We start from the raw sequence: 9,940 nt of genomic DNA, 5'->3' as shown, positions 1-9,940 counted from the left end.
AAATACACATACAATAAATCTGCTGTCTTGACCATTTCTAAGTCCACAGCTCAGTGGCATTAAGTACATTCACATTGTCCTGCAACCATCCCCACCATCATCTCCAGAACTTTCTCACCTTCCCAAACTGAAACTCTGTCCCCATGAAACTCTGACTCCTCATCCCTGGGGCTTCTCTGATGGCTCAGACAGGGAAAGAATCCACCTTCAATGCAGGATACCTGGGTTCAATCCCTAGGTCAAGAAGATCCCCTGGAGAAGGGAATGGCTACCCACCCTAGTATCCTTGCCTGGAGAATCCCATGCACAGAGGAACCTGGCAGGCTACAGTCCATAGGGTTGCAAAGAGTCGGACACAACTGAGCAACTAAGACTTTCACTACTACTACTTTCCCCATCTCCTCCCCCCAGCCCCTGGCCCCATCGTATACTTCCTGTCTCTGTGGATCTGACTCCTCTAGGACCTCTTGTTTTGTTGTTATATTTTGGGCCACGCCATGAGGCATGTGGGATCCCTAGACTAGGGATCGAACCTGCGCCTCCTGCATTGGGAGCGCAGAGTCTTAACCACTGAACCACCAGGGAAGGCCCTCTAGGACCTCTTGTGAGTGGGATCAGACAGTGTGTGTTCTTCTGTATCTGGCCTCTCTTCAGTTCAGTTCAGTCGCTCAGTCGTGTCCGACTCTTCACAACCCCATGAATCGCAGCACGCCAGGCCTCCCTGTCCATCACCAACTCCCGGAGTTCACTCAGACTCACGTCCATCGAGTCAGTGATGCCACCCAGCCATCTCATCCTCTGTCGTCCCCTTCTCCTCCTGCCCCCAATCCCTCCCAGCATCAGAGTCTTTTCCAATGAGTCAACTCTTCGCATGAGGTGGCCAAAGTACTGGAGTTTCAGCTTTAGCATCATTCCTTCCAAAGAAATCCCAAGGCTGATCTCCTTCAGAATGGACTGGTTGGATCTCCTTGCAGTCCAAGGGACTCTCAAGAGTCTTCTCCAACATCACAGTTCAAAAGCATCAATTCTTCAGTACTCAGCCTTCTTCACAGTCCAACTCTCACATCCATACATGACCACAGGAAAAACCACAGCCTTGACTAGACGGACCTTTGTTGGCAAAGTAATGTCTCTGCTTTTGAATATGCTATTTAGGTTGGTCATAACTTTCCTTCCAAGGAGTAAATGTCTTTTAATTTCATGGCTGCAGTCACCATCTGCAGTGATTTTGGAGCCCAAAAAAATAAAGTCTGACACTGTTTGCACTGTTTCCCCATCTATTTCCCATGAAGTAATGGGACCGGATGCCATGATCTTCGTTTTCTGAATGTTGAGCTTTAAGCCAACTTTTTCACTCTCCACTTTCACTTTCATCAAGAGGCTTTTTCGTTCCTCTTCACTTTCTGCCATAAGGGTGGTGTCATCTGCATATCTGAGGTTATTGAGATTTCTCCCGGCAATCTTGATTCCAGCTTGTGCTTCTTCCAGCCCAGCGTTTCTCATGATGTACTCTGCATGTAAGTTAAATAAGCAGGGTGACAATAAACAGCCTTGACGTACTCCTTTTCCTATTTGGAACCAGTCTGTTGTTCCATGTCCAGTTCTAACTGTTGCTTCCTGACCTGCATACAGATTTCTCAAGAGGCAGGTCAGGTGGTCTGGTATTCCCATCTCTTTCAGAATTTTCCACAGTTTATTGTGATCCACACAGTCAAAGGCTTTGGCATAGTCGATAAAGCAGAAATAGATGCTTTTCTGGAACTCTCTTGCTTTTTCCATGATCCAGCGGATGTTAGCAATTTCATCTCTGGTTCCTCTGCCTTTTCTAAAACCAGCTTGAATATCAGTAAGTTCACGGTTCACATATTGCTGAAGCCTGGCTTGGAGAATTTCGAGCATTACTTTACTAGCATGTGAGATGAGTGCAACTGTGCGGTAGTTTGAGCATTTTTTGGCATTGCCTTTCTTTGGGATTGGAATGAAAACTGACCTTTTCCAGTCCTGTGGCCATTGCTGAGTCTTCCAAATTTGCTGGCATATTGAGTGCAGCACTTTCACAGCATTATCTTTCAGGGGTTGAAATAGCTCAACTGGAATTCTATCACATCCACTAGCTTTGTTCCTAGTGATGCTTTCTAAGGCCCACTTGACTTCACATTCCAGGATGTCTGGCTCTAGGTCAGTGATCACACCATCGTGATTATCTGGGTCGTGAAGATCTTTTTTGTACAGTTCTTCTGTGTATTCTTGCCACCTCTTCTTAATATCTTCTGCTTCTGTTAGGTCCATACCATTTCTATCCTTTATTGAGCTGATCTTTGAATGAAATGTGTCCCCTTGGTATCTCTCATTTTCTTGAAGAGATCTCTAGTCTTTCCCATTCTGTTGTTTTCCTCTATTTCTTTGCATTGATCGCTGAGGAAGGCTTTCTTATCTCTTCTTGCTATTCTTTGGAACTCTGCATTCAGATGCTTGTATCTTTCCTTTTCTGCTTTGCTTTTTGCTTCTCTTCTTTTCACAGCTATACTGAGCATCATGTCCTCAAAGTTCATCCATGTAGTCAGAATCTCCTTCCTTTTCAAGGCTGAGTAATATTCCACTGAGTGGATGGACCTCATTGTGTTCATCCATCATCCATCCATGGACACTTGGGGTGTCTCCATCTTTTGGTTGGCATGCATCAAGCTGCTGTGAACACGGGGGTGCAAACATCTCTTCCAGTCCCCGTGCTCAGCTCTTTCCCAGATGCACCCAGGTCATATGGTGATTCTGTGTTCAGCCATCCAGACTTTCCCACAGCAGCCACACCATTTTACATCCTTCGCAGCAGCCATGCGCAAGGTTCCAGTTTCTCTGCATCCTCGCTGCCACTTGCCATTTTCCATCTTTTTGATAACAGTCAGCTTAGTGGGTGTGATGTGGCGTCTTGCTATGGTGAGCCCTTCCTGCTTTTTTAAAGAAAAAAATTTTTTTTAATTATTTACTTATTTATATTGAATTTTTTTGTTTTTCTTGGCTGCACCTCTCAGCATGAGGGATCTTAGCTCCCCGGGCTAGGGATGGAACCCATGCCACCTACAGTGGAAGCCAACAGTCTTAACTGATGGACCACCAGGAAGTCCTGAGCCCCTCCTGCCTTACGCCATTTTGTTTCTGCACCAGACCCCAGTCTTCCTGACTAACATAAACACAGCAGAAAGAAAATCTCCCCCAGGAGGAGACTTTCCAACCCCACATGCCAGCATTCTCATGCAGATCAAGGCAACAAATGTTGCAAGACCTTTTTTTATGATAATACTTCCTATCAGTGAGGCTGTGGCAAAGCAGGCCTTGGCCTCTGCTGTTAGTGGGAGAATAAATTCTTACAGCATTTCTAGAAGGTCTTAGGTAAGAGCTGTTTGTTGCCCTAGAAATGCCACTTCTAGGAAATGATCCTAAGAAAATTATCTAGAATGCCACAAATACGTGTACACTGAGGACCAAGGCATCCTTTGCGTAATCGCCACAAACCTGGAAACTCTGAGCTTCCCTGGCGGGACAGGGGACAGGAATCTGCCTGACAATGCAGGGGACATGGGTTCGATCCCTGGTCTGGGATGATTCCATATGCCTTAGAGCAACTAAGCCCCTGCGCCACAACCACTGAGCCTGCCCTCCAGAGCCTGGGAGCCACAACTACTGAAACCCGTGTGCTCTAGAGCCCATGCTCTGCAGCATGAGAAGCGCTGAAATGAGAAGACTGAGCACTGTAGCCCCCGCTCACCACAACCAGAGGAGGCCCAACACAGCAACGAAGACTCAGTGCAGCCAAAAGTAAATAAATAAATAACTGGAAATTCCAAAACAGATAAATAACAAGGAACTATTGTATAGCACAGGACTTCTCTGATGGCTCACATGGTAAAGAATCTGCCTGCAATACAGGAGACCCAGGTTCAATCCCTGGGTCCGGAAGATCCCCTGGAGAAGGGTATGGCTACCCACTTCAGTATTCTTGCCTGGAGAATCCCATGGACAGAGGAGCCTAGCGGGCTATAGTGCATGGAGTCACAAAGAGTCAGTCATGACTGAGTGACTTCCACTTCACCCTTCACTGTATAGCATAGGGAGCTATATTCAATACCCTGTAATAACCTGTATGGGAAAAGAATCTGAAAAAGAATATATATATAAGTATGTGCGCGTGTGTGTGTAAAACTGATTCACTTTGCTATACACTTGAAATCAACACAACATGGTAAATTAACTATACTTCAACTATATGTAACTGTATTATATAAATGAGATAAAAAGTAGCCCAGAGTCTGAGATAAGCCTGCTCATCTCTGCCATCCCCCCTCCAGTCCCTGGTGAGGGTGTTTTTATGGAGCTGGCATAATGCCAGGGGCACATCAGGGTGCGTTGTGTTTTATCACCAGTGACAGACATGCGTGCGTGCGGATTTGTGGCCAAATCCGGCCTCTTCAGGCTAAGGCCTGGTTCTTGCCCAGGCCTGTGCGAGGTGTAGGGAAAAGTGGTTGTTTTTTGTTTACTTCCCTTTTTTGGCTGTTTGTTCAAGAGTCCAGAGGACTCTGAATGGTTCTGTGTGGAGCGTAAGCTCAGGAGAGAGGGCGGGGCTTGAAAAGGCCACTGAACGAGGAGAAAGGAGTTTAGCTTCTTTTCTGTTGACTTTTCAGCATGTGATGAAGAAAGTTTTCAAACGGAGGGAACTTTAGAGGGAAGGCCCTTACTGCCACTGTCCAGAGGCTATCTATACAAGTCGTATTTGCCGTGTTTGCTTTGTCCACTTACCCATCTTCTTGTTTAGTTGCTCAGTTGTGTCTGACTCTCTTCGATCGTATAGTCTGGGGCCTGCCAGGTTCCTCTATCTATGGGATTTCCCAGACAAGAATACCAGAGTGGGCTGTCTTTTCCTTCTCTGGAGTGGGGGTAGGGGGGTGTGGGAGAGGCGATCTTCCTGACCCAGGGATCCAATGCCAGTCTCCTGCATTGCAGGCGGATTCTTTACCATAGAGCCACCAGGGAAGCCCCTTACCCATCTTACTTTTTAAATTTTTTGGCCACACCATGCAGCTTTTGGGATCTTAGTTCCCCGAGTGGTGGTTGACCAGTGCCAGTGAGTGTGGAATCCTAACCACTGGACTCACCATACTGATTCTAGTGGGAGCCTGGGCATGGACCCTCCGTCATCCATGCCTTCTCCTTTCCGTTCCTAGCAGCTCTGCTCTCACCACCTTCAGGAAGCCCTCCCTGATGCCCCTCTTTTCCCTCCTGCAGTCCAAGGGCCTTCACCTCTCACATATTCCCTACCCCCAGTGAGGCACCACCCCTCTGATTTCTTGCTTTTTCTTTTTTTGTCCTTTTTAAAAATTGTTTTAATTTTATTGTATTGAATTAGAGGACCCTGGAGGTCTACAGTCCATAGCATCACAAAGTCAGACATGACTGAAGTGACTTAGCAGGCACACACACATAGTTGGTTTACAATGTTGTGTTAATTTCCTCTCTACAGCAAATTGACTCAGTTATACTTATATGTACATTCTTTTTCATATTCTTCTTTTCCCACTGTATATATGTATTTCTTTTTGGTTGTGCTGGGTCTTTGTTGCTGTGCAGGGCCTTTCTCTAGTTGTGGGGAGCGGAGGCTGCTCTCTAGTTACTCGGTGTGTGACCTTCTTATTGTGGTGGCTTCTCTTGTCGCTGAGCATGGGCTCTAGAGCACAGACTCAGTAGTCGTGGGGCCCGGGCTTAGCTTTCCTCCACATGTGGGATCTTCCTGGACCAGGGATTGAACCCATGTGCCCTGCATTGGAAGGCGGATTCTTTACCACTGAGCCACCAGGGAAGCCCTCTTTTTTCATATTCTTTTCCATTATGGCTTATCATAGGACATTGAATATAGTTTCCTGTGCTATATAGTAGGACCCTGTTGTTTATATCCAATCTATATATAATATATAGGGACTTCCCTGGTAGTTCAGTGGTTAAGAATTCACTGGGCAATGTAGGAGATGTGGGTTTGATTGCTGCTCAGGGAACTAAAATCCCACATGCCTTGGGGCAACTAAGCCTGCTCACCACAAGCAGAGAGTCTGTGAGCCTTGAAGAAAGATCCTGCATGCCACAACTAAGACTGGATAAAGCCAAATAAACAAATAAATAATACATTAAGCTAATATGTAGCTTGCGTCTGCTAATCCTACCTTGTCACTCCTTCCCTTCCCCTTCTGGGTGTCCCCAGATTACATGAAGAAAGGAGAAAGTGACAGTGGGGGAAGACTGGATGAGTCGGGGGACTCCTGTGATTGTCATGCTGGGGACTGTCACTCCTGGCATCCAGTGGGTGGGGCCTGGGAGGCTGCTCCATCCCCCAGCCCCCAGGATGCCCCGAAAGTGGAGAGTGGGAATTCATTTCTCCCTCAAGAACTCCACCCTGGGACTTCCTTGGTGGTGCAGTGGCTAAGAATCCGCCTGCTGATGCAGGGGACACAGATTCGGTCCCTGGTCCAGGAAGGTTCCACATGTTGAGGAGCAACTAAAGCCATGCGCCACAACTCCTAAAGCCTGCGCTCTAGGACCCGTGCTCTGCAACGAGAACTCACCACAGTGAGAAGCCTGGGCACCACAACTAGGGAGTAGCCCCCGCTCGCTGCAACTAGAGAAAAGCCTGCACGCAGCAGGAAAGACCCGGCTCAGATGAAACTAAAGTGGTAATAATCATAGAAAACCAAACCCTGACTGAGTTTCACGAGGGAGATGTGACAGCAAGCAGAGGTTCTGGTGCTGGAAGACTCTGGAGGAGAGTTTGGTCCTGTTCCGTGTTTACCATCTTAGTGGCAGGCGCCTTGGTGCCCCTGACGGGCACCCACGGTGATAGAACAGAGGTATCATCTTGTACATCACTGCCACCTCCCCCACAGCAGGCTGAGGGAGCTGCCTCCAGAACCGGGGTGCGCTCTCCCCAGCAGGATGACAGGACACTGCTCACATCTCTGCCCAGAGTTGGGAGCCCTCTGACAGCCGCATCCCCCACAGCCACTTTCCCAGACACATCCCACCCTAACCCTAGAAGCACCCATGTTTTCCTCCACCCCTGCTTTTCTCCAAGCTGCTACAGTTTTTCTCTTGTTTTTTTTTACCAGTGTGTGCTCAGTCGCTCTGTCATGTCTGACTCTGTGACTCCATGGACTGTAGTTCATGAGGTTCCTCTATCCATGGGATTCTCCAGGCCAGAGTACTAGAGGGGGCTGCCATTTTCTCCTCCAGGGAATCTTCCTGACCCAGGGATTGAAACTTCGTCTCGAATCTCCTGCATTGCAGGCGGATTCTTTTACCACTAGCACCACCTGGGAAACCCAAACAGGCTGTATTTTTGCCCCTTTCCATCCACGGTGATTCCAAATTAAAGCGTGCTTTGGCCTGCAAGGGCTTGGGGCCAGCCACTGAGGAAGGAACCTCCCGCCCCAACTTTTGAGTCCGGAGGCTCCTGCTGGCTCCTTGTGGACTGCAGAGACCTGGACGACACCCTAGACCCTGGCCCGGCAGGTGAGAACTTCTTGGAGACACCTCCCTGACCAGGTTCTGTATGCTGGGGGCTCAGCTCGGAGCCTGGTCGCTGTCTGCTCTCAGTCATGGGGGGTAAACACAGCTCAACCCACTGACCAGTAGCTGGCCATGGGCAGTTCTGGATCCTGGCATTCTCAGCCCAGAATTGCTCGTCTGTGTCACACACGAGAGAGTTGCCATGTGGCAAAGACCCAGATTTGGAAACCCCAAGGCTCTTCTAGCCTCAAGAAATCAGAGCCTAGGGCTTCCCTGGTGGTCTAGTGGTTAAGAATCTGCCTGCCAATGCAGGGGACACCAGTTCGATCCCTGGTCTGGGAAGATCCCACATGGTGTGGGGCAACTAAGCCCATGAGCTGCAACAACTGAACCTGCATACCCTAGAGCTTGTCTTGGCAACAAGAGAAGCCACCATAAATGAGAAGCCTGAGCATGGCAACTAGAGAAAGCCCTTGGTAGCAACGAAGACCCAGTGCAGCCATAAATAAATAAATAACATTTTTTTAAAAAAAGAAAACAGTTTAAATAATGACATACTGGCCCCACAAATAGTGAGGACCCTTAAGTGTTTTTCTGGAACTCTCTTGCTTTTTCCATGTTGGCTTAAAACTCAACATTCGAGAAATAAAGATCATGACATCCGGTCCCATCACTTTATGGCATATAGATGGGGAAACAATGGAAAAGTGAGAGACTTTATTTTTGGGGGGCTCCCAAATCACTGCAGATGGTGACTGTAGCCATGAGATCAAAAGATGCTCGCTCCTTGGAAGAAAAGCTATGACCAACCTAGATAGCATGTTAAAAAGAAGAGACATTACTTTGCTAACAAAGGTCCATCTAGTCAAGGCTATGGCTTTTCTAGTAGTTATGGATGGATGTGAGAGTTGGACTGTGAAGAAGGCTGAGTGCCGAAGAATTGATGCTTTTGAACTGTGGTGTTGGAGAAGACTCTTGAGAGTCCCTTGGACTGCAAGGAGATCCAACCAGTCCATTCTGAAGGAGATCAGTCCTGGGTGTTCTTTGGAAGGAATGATGCTAAAGCTAAAACTCCAGTACTTTGGCCACCTCAAGCGAAGAGTTGACTCATTGGAAAAGACTGTGATGCTGGGAGGGATTGGGGACAGGAGGAGAAGGGGACGACAGAGGATGAGATGGCTGGATGGCATCACCAACTCGATGGACATGAGTTTGAGTGAACTTCGGGAGTTGGTGATGGACAGGGAGGCCTGCTGCTGCTGCTACTGCTGCTGCTAAATCGCTTCAGTAGTGTCTGACTCTGTGCGACCCCATAGATGGCAGCCCACCAGGCTCTGCCATCCCTGGGATTCTCCAGGCAAGAACACTGGAGTGGGTTGCCATTTCCTTCTCCTGCTGCAATTCATGGAGTTGCAAAGAGTTGGACACAGCTGAGCGACTGAACTGAAGTGGACTGCACGGAGATCAAACTAATCAATCCTAAAGGAAATCAACCTTGAATATTCATTGGAAGGACTGATGCTGAAGCTGAAGCTCCAATACTTTGGCCACCTGATACTAAGAACTGACTCACCGGAAAAAACCCTGGTGCTGGGAAAGAGTGAAGGCAGAAGGAGAAGACAACAACAGACAAGGAGATAGTTACATCGATGACTCGATCACTGACTCGATGGACATGAGTTGAGCAAGCTCCAGGAGTTGGTTATGGACAGGGAAGTCTGGTGTGCTGCAGTCCGTGGGGTTGCAAAGAGTAGGGCATGACTGAGTGACTGAACTGAACTAAGATGGGTGAGAGCAAACCCTGGAAATAAAAGAAACATTGAAAGCAATTAGAAAGTTAAGTACAAATTCATCTGCTTTTTGTCTTCACCATGTGACAATTCTAAACAGTATCATCGATTAAATATTCTTCCCCTGAGAAATTTCTTCAGTTGACCTAACACTTGTTATTATTACAGTCTTTGTTGAGTTTTTCTTAAAAAAAAAAAAAGATTTTAAAAGAATTTATTTATTTATTTTTGGCTGCACTAGGTCTTCATTGCTGCAAGCAGGCTTTTAAAAGATTCGGCAAGCCAGAGACTACTCTCTAGTTGAGGTGCACAGACTTCTCATTGTGGTGGCTTCTTTTGTTTCCGAGCACAGGCTCTAGGGTGCACAGGCTTCAGTAGTTTTGGAGTGTGGGCTCAGTAGTTGTAACACATGGGCTTAGCTGCCCTGTGGCACGTGGAATCTTTCCTGACCAGGGGTCAAACCCATGTCCTCTGCGTTGGCAGGTGAATTCTTAACCACTGGACCACCAGGGAAGTCCTAAGTAATTTTCGATGTGGACCACTTTTTAAAGTCTTTATTGAGTTTATCTTAACATTGCTTCTGTTCTTTGTGTTGGTTTTTTGGC

This window comes from Bos mutus, chromosome 7 (assembly GCF_027580195.1).
Source record: "Bos mutus isolate GX-2022 chromosome 7, NWIPB_WYAK_1.1, whole genome shotgun sequence".
Taxonomy (NCBI): Eukaryota; Metazoa; Chordata; class Mammalia; order Artiodactyla; family Bovidae; genus Bos; species Bos mutus.
This window is presented reverse-complemented; position numbering follows the sequence as displayed.